The sequence below is a fragment of the Salvelinus alpinus genome, chromosome 1 (genome assembly GCF_045679555.1).
Source record: "Salvelinus alpinus chromosome 1, SLU_Salpinus.1, whole genome shotgun sequence".
Lineage (NCBI taxonomy): Eukaryota > Metazoa > Chordata > Actinopteri > Salmoniformes > Salmonidae > Salvelinus > Salvelinus alpinus.
In genome coordinates this window covers 27,794,815-27,807,968 of record NC_092086.1, presented here as the reverse complement: position 1 = coordinate 27,807,968, position 13,154 = coordinate 27,794,815, and the positions used below count along the sequence as shown (strand labels likewise).

Genomic DNA, 13,154 nt, shown 5'->3' with positions numbered 1-13,154 from the left:
TGTTAGCTCCACACTCATGCTGCACTGGGAGTCTGGGCTGCATCATGTTAGCTCCACACTCATGCTGCACTGGGAATCTGGGCTGCATCATGTTAGCTCCACACTCATGCTGCACTAGGAGTCTGGGCTGCATCATGTTAGCTCCACACTCATGCTGCACTGGGAGTCTGGGCTGCATCATGTTAGCTCCACACTCATGCTGCACTGGGAGTCTGGGCTGCATCATGTTAGCTCCACACTCATGCTGCACTGGGAGTCTGGGCTGCATCATGTTAGCTCCCCACTCATGCTGCACTGGGAGTCTGGGCTGCATCATGTTAGCTCCACACTCATACTGCACTGGGAGTCTGGGCTGCATCATGTTAGCTCCACACTCATGCTGCACTGGGAGTCTGGGCTGCATCATGTTAGCTCCACACTCATACTGCACTGGGAGTCTGGGCTGCATCATGTTAGCTCCACACTCATACTGCACTGGGAGTCTGGGCTGCATCATGTTAGCTCCCACACTCATGACTGCACTAGGGAGTCTGGGCTGCATCATGTTAGCTCCACACTCATGCTGCACTAGGAGTCTGGGCTGCATCATGTTAGCTCCACACTCATGCTGCACAGGGAGTCTGGGCTGCATCATGTTAGCTCCACACTCATACTGCACTGGGAGTCTGAGCTGCATCATGTTAGCTCCACACTCATGCTGCACTGGGAGTCTGGGCTGCATCATGTTAGCTCCACACTCATGCTGCACAGGGAGTCTGGGCTGCATCATGTTAGCTCCACACTCATGCTGCACTGGGAGTCTGGGCTGCATCATGTTAGCTCCACACTCATGCTGCACTGGGAGTCTGGGCCGCATCATGTTAGCTCCACACTCATGCTGCACAGGGAGTCTGGGCCGCATCATGTTAGCTCCACACTCATGCTGCACTGGGAGTCTGGGCCGCATCATGTTAGCTCCACACTCATGCTGCACTGGGAGTCTGGGCTGCATCATGTTAGCTCCACACTCATGCTGCACTGGGAGTCTGGGCCGCATCATGTTAGCTCCCCACTCATACTGCACTGGGAGTCTGGGCTGTATCATGTTAGCTCCACACTCATGCTGCACTGGGAGTCTGGGCTGCATCATGTTAGCTCCACACTCATGCTGCACTAGGAGTCTGGGCTGCATCATGTTAGCTCCACACTCATGCTGCACAGGGAGTCTGGGCTGCATCATGTTAGCTCCACACTCATACTGCACTGGGAGTCTGAGCTGCATCATGTTAGCTCCACACTCATGCTGCACTGGGAGTCTGGGCTGCATCATGTTAGCTCCACACTCATGCTGCACTGGGAGTCTGGGCTGCATCATGTTAGCTCCACACTCATGCTGCACTGGGAGTCTGGGCTGCATCATGTTAGCTCCACACTCATGCTGCACAGGGAGTCTGGGCTGCATCATGTTAGCTCCACACTCATGCTGCACAGAAGTTAACACACTTGAATGATGCAGCACTTTACAATGCAAGAAGATACCAGTCGCTTCCAGCTTTGTAGGCTAATGTTTCTTGCTAGCTTACAGCTGAAGCTACAGTGGTTCCTCCTTTAAAAGTTCCGTCATACTGCAGAATACCTTGCAGGCTGATGCAGAATTCTATGGTACGTTATTTAATTGTCAGCCAGTTTTACCATTAATGCAAGTTAGTGCTAGTTTGACCACCAGAGGGCATCATTGAGAAGCATTTGATAGTCTTCAATATTGGCATTACTAGAGAATTTAAAACCTTTTCTGTAAGAGTATAGTATATGGGATTGATTTTAAGAAATTTAGCGGAATTAATTTGATTAATATTATGGTGTTTCTATTCCAATAAAAATGAAACCCTCAGGGTTTCCGTTAGGATGGAACGGAAAATATGGCGCTGTACAATGTGACAGTCGGGAGTAGGCTACAGTACTAAGAGCATAAGAGGATTGGAGGGTTCTAAATTAATATCTAAGGGGCATAACATTTCCACACCCTAATTGTAGTGTAACCAATACCCAAATGGAGATTCAGTCAAAATAAAAAATCTCATTGATTTGTCAAGACCAGTCCCCATGTTGTTTCATAGCAGCGCGAAAGGATGCTGAAATAGCTATTGCTTCAAATCCTATTGCTTCTAACTTCAATATGCTCTTTAAATAAATAAGAATGGAAAATATGGCGCTGTACAACGTGACGATCGGGAGTAGGCTACAGTACTGGGCTATTCAGCTAAAGAACCCCCGTGTCGTGCTGGCACGCGGGAGTCCGGGGTTCAATTCCTTGACGGGGAGGAAGGAGTAGGCTGTCCTTGTAAATAAGAATTTGTCTTAACTGACTTGCCTAGTTAAATAAAGGTTACACTAAAAGCACAACATTTCTACACCCTAATTGTATAATTGTAGTCTTCTAACCAGTACCGAAACGAAATTTATCAAGACCAGTCCCTATGCTTGTCTCAGAGCAGCGAAAAATGGTGCTAAAATAGTTGGAGGCTATTGCTTCTAACTTCAATATGCTCTTTAAATAAATAAGACCTACACCACTTTTAACAGCACATTACTCAACACTAGTGAGACTCATGTCGCCTATGATAGGCCTACAGTATATCGAAAAATATGACGTAACTCTCCAACAATAATTACATATTGGGGGATTCTAAATGAATGAATGAATTAATGAATTAAAACCAAAAGCCGCCTCATGGATCTCCCGGTGGCGGCCGGCACGGGTATCAAACCTGCATCTGTAGCAACGCATTTTGCACTGCAATGCAGTGTCTTAGACAGCTGCGCCACTCGGTAGGCCCAAACGAAAGTGAGCGATTTGTTATCTGAATAAAGGCCCTCTGAATTTTTCACGCCATTATTAGTTACGTTGTTTTAGTTTGAACGTGCAGACTGGCACTAAGAACAGTGGGATTGTTTCCCTAGTCAGCGCCATTATTAGTGCAATGCCCCTTAAAGTGTTGCTCTGTGCTACACTTCTGCATGGGCTAGGTCCGTCTTCTGTGCGTGGCTCTACGGCCCATCCCGTGCCCCCTGCCCTCGTGCCTTGAACCTCGCGCGCCCACCGCTATTTCAGTGGATACAGCTGGAGAACTGCAAGGCGATCCCATTGTGCGCCACTCAGGAGCCATGACCAATATAAACTCAGCAAAAAAAGAAACGTAATCTCACTGTCAACTGCGTTTTATTTTCAGCGAACTTAACATGTGTAAATATTTGTATGAACATAAGATTCAACAACTGAGACATAAACTGAACAAGTTCCACAGACATGTGACTAACATAAATAGAATATGTCCCTAAACAAAGGGGGAGTCAAAATCAAAAGTAACAGTCAGTATCTGGTGTGGCCACCAGTTGCATTAAATACTGCAGTGCATCTCCTCCTCTGATCATTTGTCTTCTGTAGCCCCTTGAAAATCAGCCAACATGCTAAATAATGCATGTAAACACTCCTATTGAATATGCATTCACCTGTATTGTGAATAGGCCTAGGCCACATCATGATTTACCCAAATTATCAATAGAGATACAAAAATAAAAACTTGCACCCCTTGGGGTACCGAGGACCGAGTTTTGGAAACGCTGGATTATGCATACATGGCTGTCTCTGAAAAATATTGAACTCAAAAGATACCCAACAGAGCAGTAGCTGTGTTTATCTGTCTGGATCACGTGTCATTCTGGGACTTTGGCTAACATGCCTCATTTTGATGTGGTATCGTGATGGAATCGAGTATTGTGATACTAAACCTGGTATCGGTATTGAAGTCAAAATTCTGGTATCGTGACAACACTACCGCCTAAGTTATTTTTCTTTGTACCGCCTATGTCCAAACAGTAAAAAAATAAAAAAGATTTGCAAATAATTGTCGGAATGGAAAAACCTTTTCAGTGTAAACTAAAACAAAATCGAAGGTATACCCAAAAGATAATGGAACTATGGAACAAAATAAAAGCTAGACAGTCAGGGAGAATCTAAAATGTAAAAATGATGCCTTCAGGAGTATTTTTGTTATGGCATGAGGCCCCCATTGATTTTGTTATAATGTTAAGTCACTCCAATTAGTGTAAACCATGGCAAAATGTGTAGAATTGCAGGGAATGTACTTTAAAATTGCACATTTTTCTCTCAGCGTCATGGCTAAATGTGTAGAATTGCAGGAGATTAGCGTTAAAAACTGCTAAATCTTAACTCCGACACCTGGCAAAATGTTTAGAAATGCAGGCAGTTGGCATTAAAACGGTTACATTTAGTCACTGTGGCCAACAGGAGGGCCTCTAAATGTTTTGTTTGGCCACGCCCACCACCTAAGCCCCATTTTGATCCGGAAAAAACTGGTCTGTATGTAGTGTTTCAAACGTTCAGTGATTCAGCAGGTCAGCTATTTGATAGTTTGTAGTCTAGATACATTTCCTGTTAAGATTTCATGTTTGTCCTTCATTTCCTTTTTCTGAAAATGTAACATTTTTGGCACTTGTTTTTCTTGTTTGCTGGTTAGCGGGAGTCTCTGACGGAGTTCTGTTGTGTGTTAGTACTGTCTGAAGAGCTTTGAGTTGTGCTGACCAGAGCTATTTCCTGTAATGGTGGAGCTATGAAGACCTGGCAGGGTCTGAGTGGGACTGATCTGGCACAGATAAAGAGGGGGAGCAGGGTAGAGAAGAAAAGAGGGAGAGAAGGGGAAATAATTGTTGAGGGAAGAATAGAGGGAGAGAGTGCAGGTCAGAGAGGTGGACTGAGAGGTGTTTTTATTTATTTTTAGTGGTATTGTGTGTTGTCCTGTAAACTCTTGCAATGTTATGCCTCTTGGCCAGATTGTTATTGTAAATGACAATTGTTTCTCAATTGACTTATCTGGTTAAATAAAGACGTAATAGGGAGTTGATGATAGCGAAGTGGGGGGGGGGGGGAGCAAGGAAATCTGAGTGAAATGGGAGGGCGAGAGGCCCAGGTCTGTGGGCTGGGTTGACTCATGACTTACGGTAAAAGCTCATGATTCACTTCACTCCTTTGGCAGACTTCTTTGCTCACTCGCGCGCTCTCTGTCTCTCTTTCTCAGAGCTGCTGGGATAGGCCAGGGAGACACTGTAGGCCGCAAGATGGTGCTGGACCAGCATACAGCTCTATCTCCTCTGACACGCTACACTACAGTACAGACACGTAGCATACAGAGTCGTACAGCTCATATGCATGCTCCCTCCCACCCGCTCTCTCTTTAACACATACATACATATAGCCATGCATTTTGTCACCTGTTGCATGTGTTTATGATGGTACTGAGGATGACCACTGGCTACTGGCCTTCTACAGACACATCAGGCTCCATTAGTGCAGCTCTGAGCCGCCACTACAGGTTCTAGAGAGAGGTCCACTATTTCCCATGTCTGTCTCTGTCTGCCGTAGCCCTTTACACTCATAGACATTGGAATGCAGTGGCATGTACAGTAACATGCTGTACATGAGGTCAGAGGTCAGGGTCTCCACTTCACAGCTCTGTAGGGGTTTTGACTGACAGAAGTTCTGAACTTGAGCACCGCGCACGACAAGAAGTTTCCCCTTCCCTCCCGCATTTTTTTGTTCTCTGAGTAAATAAAGAGGACTCGATGTACAGTAGTTTTGAAAGATGAGACATTAAGGATTATAATAAATACCGCTTTGATGTCATACAAGCAAGCCAAACACCCGGGAGTCTAAATGTGCACTTCACATTTTCATATCATAAAACGTATGGATATACAGTGTCAACACATTTCCATGTCCTAAAACTAACGGTATACAGTGTCAACATTTATGATCGCTGTATTTGATGTACTGTTACAAGATGACATGGCGTTATACCCTGGGTTGTGCTGAACACAATGAGCCTGTGTTTGTTGTATTGTGGAGAACATTTGCCACAGACCACACATCTCAATACACTTATGTTCACCAACATTACGATCTGCTTCTCTACGTAACCAACAACTGTAATTGTGTGATGGCGGGGATGCAGGCCTGTATTCCAAACAGAACACCAAGTGTGCTTGCCCTAGTTCCTCAACAGCACAGCTAGGAGAGCAACAAAAAGGTGCATTTCTTTAGAAGACTCTTCTTTCAGTCATAAAAGTGCATTGAAATGACTTACTGTGCAGACTTTACAGAGGCGTGGTCTCTTGGAGACACTAGTTTGACCTCTCACTCAAACCTTGTCATTTTTTTGTCTTTTTACCCCAAATTATCAACAAATGCGGCAAAAAGAACAGTCAATGTAAAATGCACATACAGTGAGGGAAAAAAGTATTTGATCCCCTGCTGATTTTGTACGTTTACCCACTGACAAAGAATTGATCAGTCTATACTTTTAATGGTAGGTTTATTTGAACAGTGAGAGACAGAATAACCACAAAAATATCCAGAAAAACGCATGTCAAAAATGTTATAAATTGATTTGCATTTTAATGAGGGAAATAAGTATTTGACCCCCTCTCAATCAGAAAGATTTCTGGCTCCCAGGTGTCTTTCATACAGGTAACGAGCTGAGATTAGGAGCACACTCTTAAAGGGAGTGCTCCTAATCTCAGTTTGTTACCTGTATAAAAGACACCTGTCCACAGAAGCAATCAATCAATCAGATTCTAAACTCTCCACCATGGCCAAGACCAAAGAGCTCTCCAAGGATGTCAGGGACAAGATTGTAGATCTACACAAGGCTGGAATGGGCTACAAGACCATTGCCAAGCAGCTTGGTGAGAAGGTGACAACAGTTGGTGCGATTATTCGCAAATGGAAGAAACACAAAATAACTGTCAAACTCCCTCGGCCTGGGACTCCATGCAAGATCTCACCTCGTGGAGTTGCAATGATCATGAGAACGGTGAGGAATCAGCCCAGAACTACACAGGAGGATCTTGTCAATGATCTCAAGGCAGCTGGGACCATAGTCACCAAGAAAACAATTGGTAACACACTACGCCGTGAAGGACTGAAATCCTGCAGCGTCCGCAAGGTCCCCCTGCTCAAGAAAGCACATATACATGCCCGTCTGAAGTTTAATGAACATCTGAATGATTCAGAGGACAACTGGGTGAACGTGTTGTGGTCAGATGAGACCAAAATGGAGTTCTTTGGCATCAACTCAACTTGCCGTGTTTGGAGGAGGAGGAATGCTGCCTATGACCCCAAGAAACCATCCTCACCGTCAAACATGGAGGTGGAAACATTATGCTTTGGGGGTGTTTTTCTGCTAAGGGGACAGGACAACTTCACCGCATCAAAGGGACGATGGACAGGGCCATGTACCGTCAAATCTTGGGTGAAAACCTCCTTCCCTCAGCCAGGGTATTGAAAATGTGTCGTGGATGGGTATTCCAGCACGACAATGACCCAAAACACACGGCCAAGGCAACAAAGGAGTGGCTCAAGAAAAAGCACATTAAGGTCCTGGAGTGGCCTAGCCAGTCTCCAGACCTTAATCCCATAGAAAATCTGTGGAGGGAGCTGAAGGTTCGAGTTGCCAAATGTCAGCCTCGAAACCTTAATGACTTGAAGAAGATCTGCAAAGAGGAGTGGGACAAAATCCCTCCTGAGATGTGTGCAAACCTGGTGGCCAACTACAAGAAACATCTGACCTCTGTGATTGCCAACAAGGGTTTTGCCACCACGTACTAAGTCATGTTTTGCAGAGGGGGTCAAATACTTATTTCCCTCATTAAAATGCAAATCAATTTATAACATTTTTGACATGCGTTTTTCTGGATATTTTTGTTGATATTCTGTCTCTCACTGTTCAAATAAACCTACCATTAAAATTACAGACTGATCATTTCTTTGTCAGTGGGCAAACGTACAAAATCAGCAGGGGATCAAATACTTTTTTCCCTCACTGTAAATACGGCTGTGACGGTAATTGAATAACCCTGTAACTGACAGTTATGGATGAAGACCGCCATGAAAATAAAATAACCGTCAGAACCATTTCAATAGGCCTACAATAATTTTTGGGGAAAAATATTTAAGATTAACTTTAATGTAGATCAACTTGGCTTAATAGCGGGACTATTTACTAATGACTATAAGCAATTGTTTTGCTAACTTAGTCTATTAAACTGTCTACGTCTCCTCTTTCCGACGGTTGTTTGGTTCTCCAGCGCTAGTGTTTTTCTAGCCGACACTGCACATTTTCATTCCTTTCGGAAAGCCTATGGTACGCCTAGGTTTTTTAATATGTTTTAAGGAAGGGAGAAATATTTGCTCTTGACTGATACTGGTGGCTTTGATTGCCGGGTCCTTTTACAGGGGTGTGTGTGTTGTGTGTGAGTTCGCTGATTCTCTCTACTGGCCTATATGTCCATTCAGAAAGTTCGCTGAAGGTGCCTGTCTGGAATCCATCTAATAAGAATCAAATGCTCATGTCATGATTTAATCATGTAAAAGGCCTATTTTCAGTAGCTTAGGCTCCATTATTTCTCTCATTGTGGGGGTCTTCTCTTAATATTTATAAGTAATAACCTAAATAATAATAATGAAATGCCATGATAATAATGAAGTGTATTGGCTTGTTCCAGATATGTTTATTAATTAAGAAGCATATCCATGTACAAACAGAATTGTGACCTCCCCTTTTTACATAGGGCTTTTTAGGCCTAAGACAACAGTAACATTGAAACAAAATGGACACGCAAACCAGTAACATAGTGTATCGAAACACTGAAATTGCACATTTCTTTTGAGTCTGATTGCCTGTGTGTTAAATTGTCACATTTTGGTATTGACAATCTGACATTTCTTAATTGGAATACTAGACTTATATTTAGAGGTAATAATAACTTGAATAATAATAAAGGAGACTTTTGAGTCTATGCTCCAATCCTGGTTGACTTGGCAGATTACCCTAACCTCAACTTCCAACACCGTCACAGCCCTACACAAAATCAACAGTGTAATGTTTGGATTCCGTCTTGTCAGGTGAACAGTTGTCCTCACTTTTAGACTAATCATTTTCCCATAATCTCCATACGGTTTCCTTTTGATTGCTACCATGGTTATGCATTTGCTTTCCATATTTCTTCTGTAAGAAACATTTTAAATGTAGCCCTATCCATACAGGCCAATTCCCACAAGTGTATGTACAGGGTTAAAGATCCCCTGTTGACTTTTCACGCATTTTGTTGTTACAACCTTATTCTAAAATTGATTAAATCAAAATAAATCATACATTTAGTCACACTACCCCGTAATGACAAAACGAAAACAGGTTTCAAAGAAATTTCTGAAATGTATTAAAAATAAATATACCTTATTTACATAAGTACAGTGCATATCAGAGAAAAAAACAAGGTTGAAGGAATTGTCTGTAGAGCTCCGAGACAGGATTGTGTCGAGGCACAGATCTGGGGAAGGGTACCAAAACATATCTGTAGCATTTGAAGTTCCCCAAGAACACAGTGGCCTCCTCATTATTAAATTGAAGAAGTTTGGAACCACCAATACTATTCCTAGAGCTGGCCGCCTAGTCAAACTGAGCAATCGGGGGAGAAGGGCCTTTGTCAGGGAAGTGACCAAGAACCAGATGGTCACTGACAGAGCTCCAGAGATCCTCTGTGGAGATGGGAGAACCATCCAGAAGGACAACCATCTCTGCAGCACTCCACCAATCAGGCCTTAATGATAGAGGGGCCAGACAGAAGCCACTCAGTAAAAGGCACATGACAGCCCGCTTGGAGTTTGCCAAAAGGCACCTAAAGGACTCTCAGACCATGAGAAACTAGATTCTCTGGTCTGATGAAGCCAAGATTGAACTCTTTGGTCTGAATGCAAAGCGTCACATCTGGAGGAAACCTGGCACCATCCCTACGGTGAAGCATGGTGGTGGCAGCATCATCCTGTGGGGATGTTTTTCAGCGGAAGGGACATAGAGACTAGTCAAGATCAACGGAAAGATGAACGAAGGAAAGTACAAAGATCCTTGATTAAAAACCTGCTCTAGAGCGCTCAGGACCTCAGACTGCGGCGACGGTTCACCTTCCAACAGGACAACACACAACACACAACCAAGACAATGCAAGAGTGGCTTCGGGACAAGTCTCAATGTCCTTGAGTGGCCCAGCCAGAGACCGGACTTGAACCAGATTGAAAATCTCTGGAGAGACCTGAAAATAGCTGTGCAGCATTGTGCCCCATCCAAACTGACAGAGCTTGAGAGGATCTGCAGAGAAGATTGGGAGAAACTCACCAAATACATGTGTGCCAAGCTTGTAGCGTCATACCGAAGACTCAAGGCTGTAATCGCTGCCAAAGGTGCTTCAACAAGGTACTGAGTAAAGGGTCTGAATACTTACACTACCGTTCAAAAGTTTGGGGTCACTTAGAAATGTCCTTGTTTTCCATGAATACATACATACATGAATAGGAAATATAGTCAAGCCATTGACAAGGTTATAAATAATGATTTCTAATTGAAATAATAATAATTGTGTCCTTCAAACTTTGCTTTCGTCAAAGAATCCTCCATTTGCAGCAATTACAGCCTTGCAGACCTTTGGCATTCTAGTTGTAAATTTGTTGAGGTAATCTGAAGAGATTTCACCCCATGCTTCCTGAAGCACCTCCCAGAATTAAGCTCCATCCACAGGGTATGGCATGGCGTTGCAAAATGGAGTGACAGCCTTCCTTCTTCAAGATCCATTTAACCCTGTACAAATCTCCCACTTTACCACCACCAAAGCACCCCCAGACCATCACATTGCCTCCACCATGCTTGACAGATGGCGTCAAGCACTCCTCCAGCATTGCTTCATTTTTTCCTCCTCTCACGAATGTTCTTCTTTGTGATCCGAACACCTCAAACTTAGATTTGTCTGTACATAACACTTTTTGCCCAATCTTCCTCTGTCCAGTGTCTGTGTTCTTTTGCACATCTTAATCTTTTCTTTTTATGGCTTTTTCTTTTCAACTCTGCCTAGAAGGCCAGCATCCCGGAGTCGCCTCTTCACTGTTGACGTTGAGACTAGTATTTTGCGGGTACTATTTAATGAAGCTGCCAGTTGAGGACTTGTGAGGCATCTGTTTCTCAAACTAGACACTCTAATCTACTTGTCCTCTTGCTCAGTTGTGCACCAGCGCCTCCCACTCCTCTTTCTATTCTGGTTAAAGCCAGTTTGCGCTGTTCTGTGAAGGGAGTAGTACACAACGTTGTACTTGATCTTCAGTTTTTTGGCAATTTCTCGCATGGAATAGCCTTCATTTCTCAGAACAAGAATAGATTGACGAGTTTCAGAAGACAGGTCTTTGTTTCTAGCCATTTTGAGCCTGTAATCGAACCCACAAATTCTGAAGCTCCAGATTCTCAACTAGTCTAAAGAAGGCCAGTTGTATTGCTTCTTTAATCAGAACAACAGTTTTCAGCTGTGCTAACTTAATTTCAAAAGGGTTTTCTAATGATCAATTAGCCTTTTAAACTGATAAACTTGGATTAGCTAACACAACGTGCCATTGGAACATAAGAGTTGCTGATAATGGGCCTCTCTACGCCTATGTAGATATTCCATTGAAAATCTGCCGTTTCTGGCAACAATGGTCATTTACAACTTTAACAATGTCTACACTGTATTTCTGATTATGTTATTTTAATGGACAAATTTGATTTTCTTTCAATAACAAGGACATTTCTAAGTGACCCCAAACTTTTGAACGGTAGTGTATGTAAATATGATATTTCAGTTATAACTTTTTTATAAGTTAGCAAAAATGTTAAAGAAAATATACGTTTTTGCTTGGTCATTATGGGGAATTGTCTGTAGATTGATGAGGGAAAAAACGATTTATTCCATTTTAGAATAAGGCTGAACGTACTAAAATCGAGGGATCATATTTGAGCATGTTTGTTACAGCAGGAAAATAGTCCTGCAGCAACAGGAAATGTGGATTATAATTAATGCACATTTTCGTAGCGGTTGATCCATTTTTCGTAGGGGAAATTTCTGTGGAAATTACAAACTTCTGAAGCCATTTTAAACCTGAAAAACAATACACATTTGAAATGTTCTGCATTGCAGGAAAAGTTGTCCTGCAACAGGGTGATCAAATTAAGATCCTACATCTGTAGTTGGCTTTTATGAGGGCGTTTTGCATTGCTTTTTAAAGTATGGCTGTGTCCTCATAACAGCATTCATAGAAGTGTTACTTTTAGCATTAGGGTTGTTGTGCGTTAACGCCTCTATGCACTAAGCTCCATCCCAATGATACTAGATACAATTCTACAGTGTAGGAGTCATCTAGCAGACTGTTATTTTATCCAGAGCAAGCTGCAACCACTGCATAACACTGGAAACTGTAGGACCCGGGCGGTAGACTGCCATCCTAGTGTCTGTTGTTGTTGTCTCCCTCTCTCGTTGAGCTGAGGACCCAGCCTGTCTTCTCTGTGGCCCAATGCCCGCCAGTGGTGTCGCCAGATTGTGTCCTGTCGCATTTATGTCACGTCGTCACACACGCAACAGGAGAACAGGGACACGGTGGAGGTTGTTGTGTAAGACCTTCTCTGTCTTCCCTCACACTGCTCCCTCCCCTCTGCCCGTCTAAACTTTTTGTAACAGTACAGTGACGGGCTCCACACACACACACACACTACTTGCACGGTGGGTACTATTAGACGACCTGTGCCACCTGGGGCTTAGTCAATAGTCATTTGTCTCAGCACTTCTTCAGATTTCTATCTATAAATTGCACTCCACTGAATCTATTAGAACAGGTATGGTCAATAATACGAGACTCGGTGGCCTTGAACAAACTGAGACAAACATCCAGCTATCTCTATTTCATAGTAGTCAAAGCAATACAAGGACATCCCTGCTGTATGTAATGCTGCCATTTTCTGCTATCAGTTGTTTACCCAAATGACAGTTTGTTGTTATGGTAATATCCGTGTTTGCATGGCCTGCTTTGCTTTGTTTTCGTCTCAGACCCAATGTTTGTTCCTCTTCTATAATCAAGATGATGTTCAATAAAGTCTGGCACTCGAAGTTGCAGCTTTTCTGAGTTACATCTGCTAATAGCATACTGGGCTTGTGCCTTACTCAGGGTGAGTGTGTTGACAGGACAGCACACAATTGAGTTGCGCATGTTTTCATCTGATATTGTTTCTCTATGGGCCAATAGTCATCAG

At 43.2% G+C, this 13,154-nt stretch overlaps 1 protein-coding gene across 2 annotated transcripts in view; it reads left to right on the top strand.

Annotated features, from left to right (window-relative positions):
• tnrc6c1 (trinucleotide repeat containing adaptor 6C1) overlaps positions 1-13,154 on the top strand; it is a 146,242-nt gene that overhangs the window by 100,432 nt on the left and 32,656 nt on the right. The gene's annotated exons all lie outside the window — the stretch shown is intronic.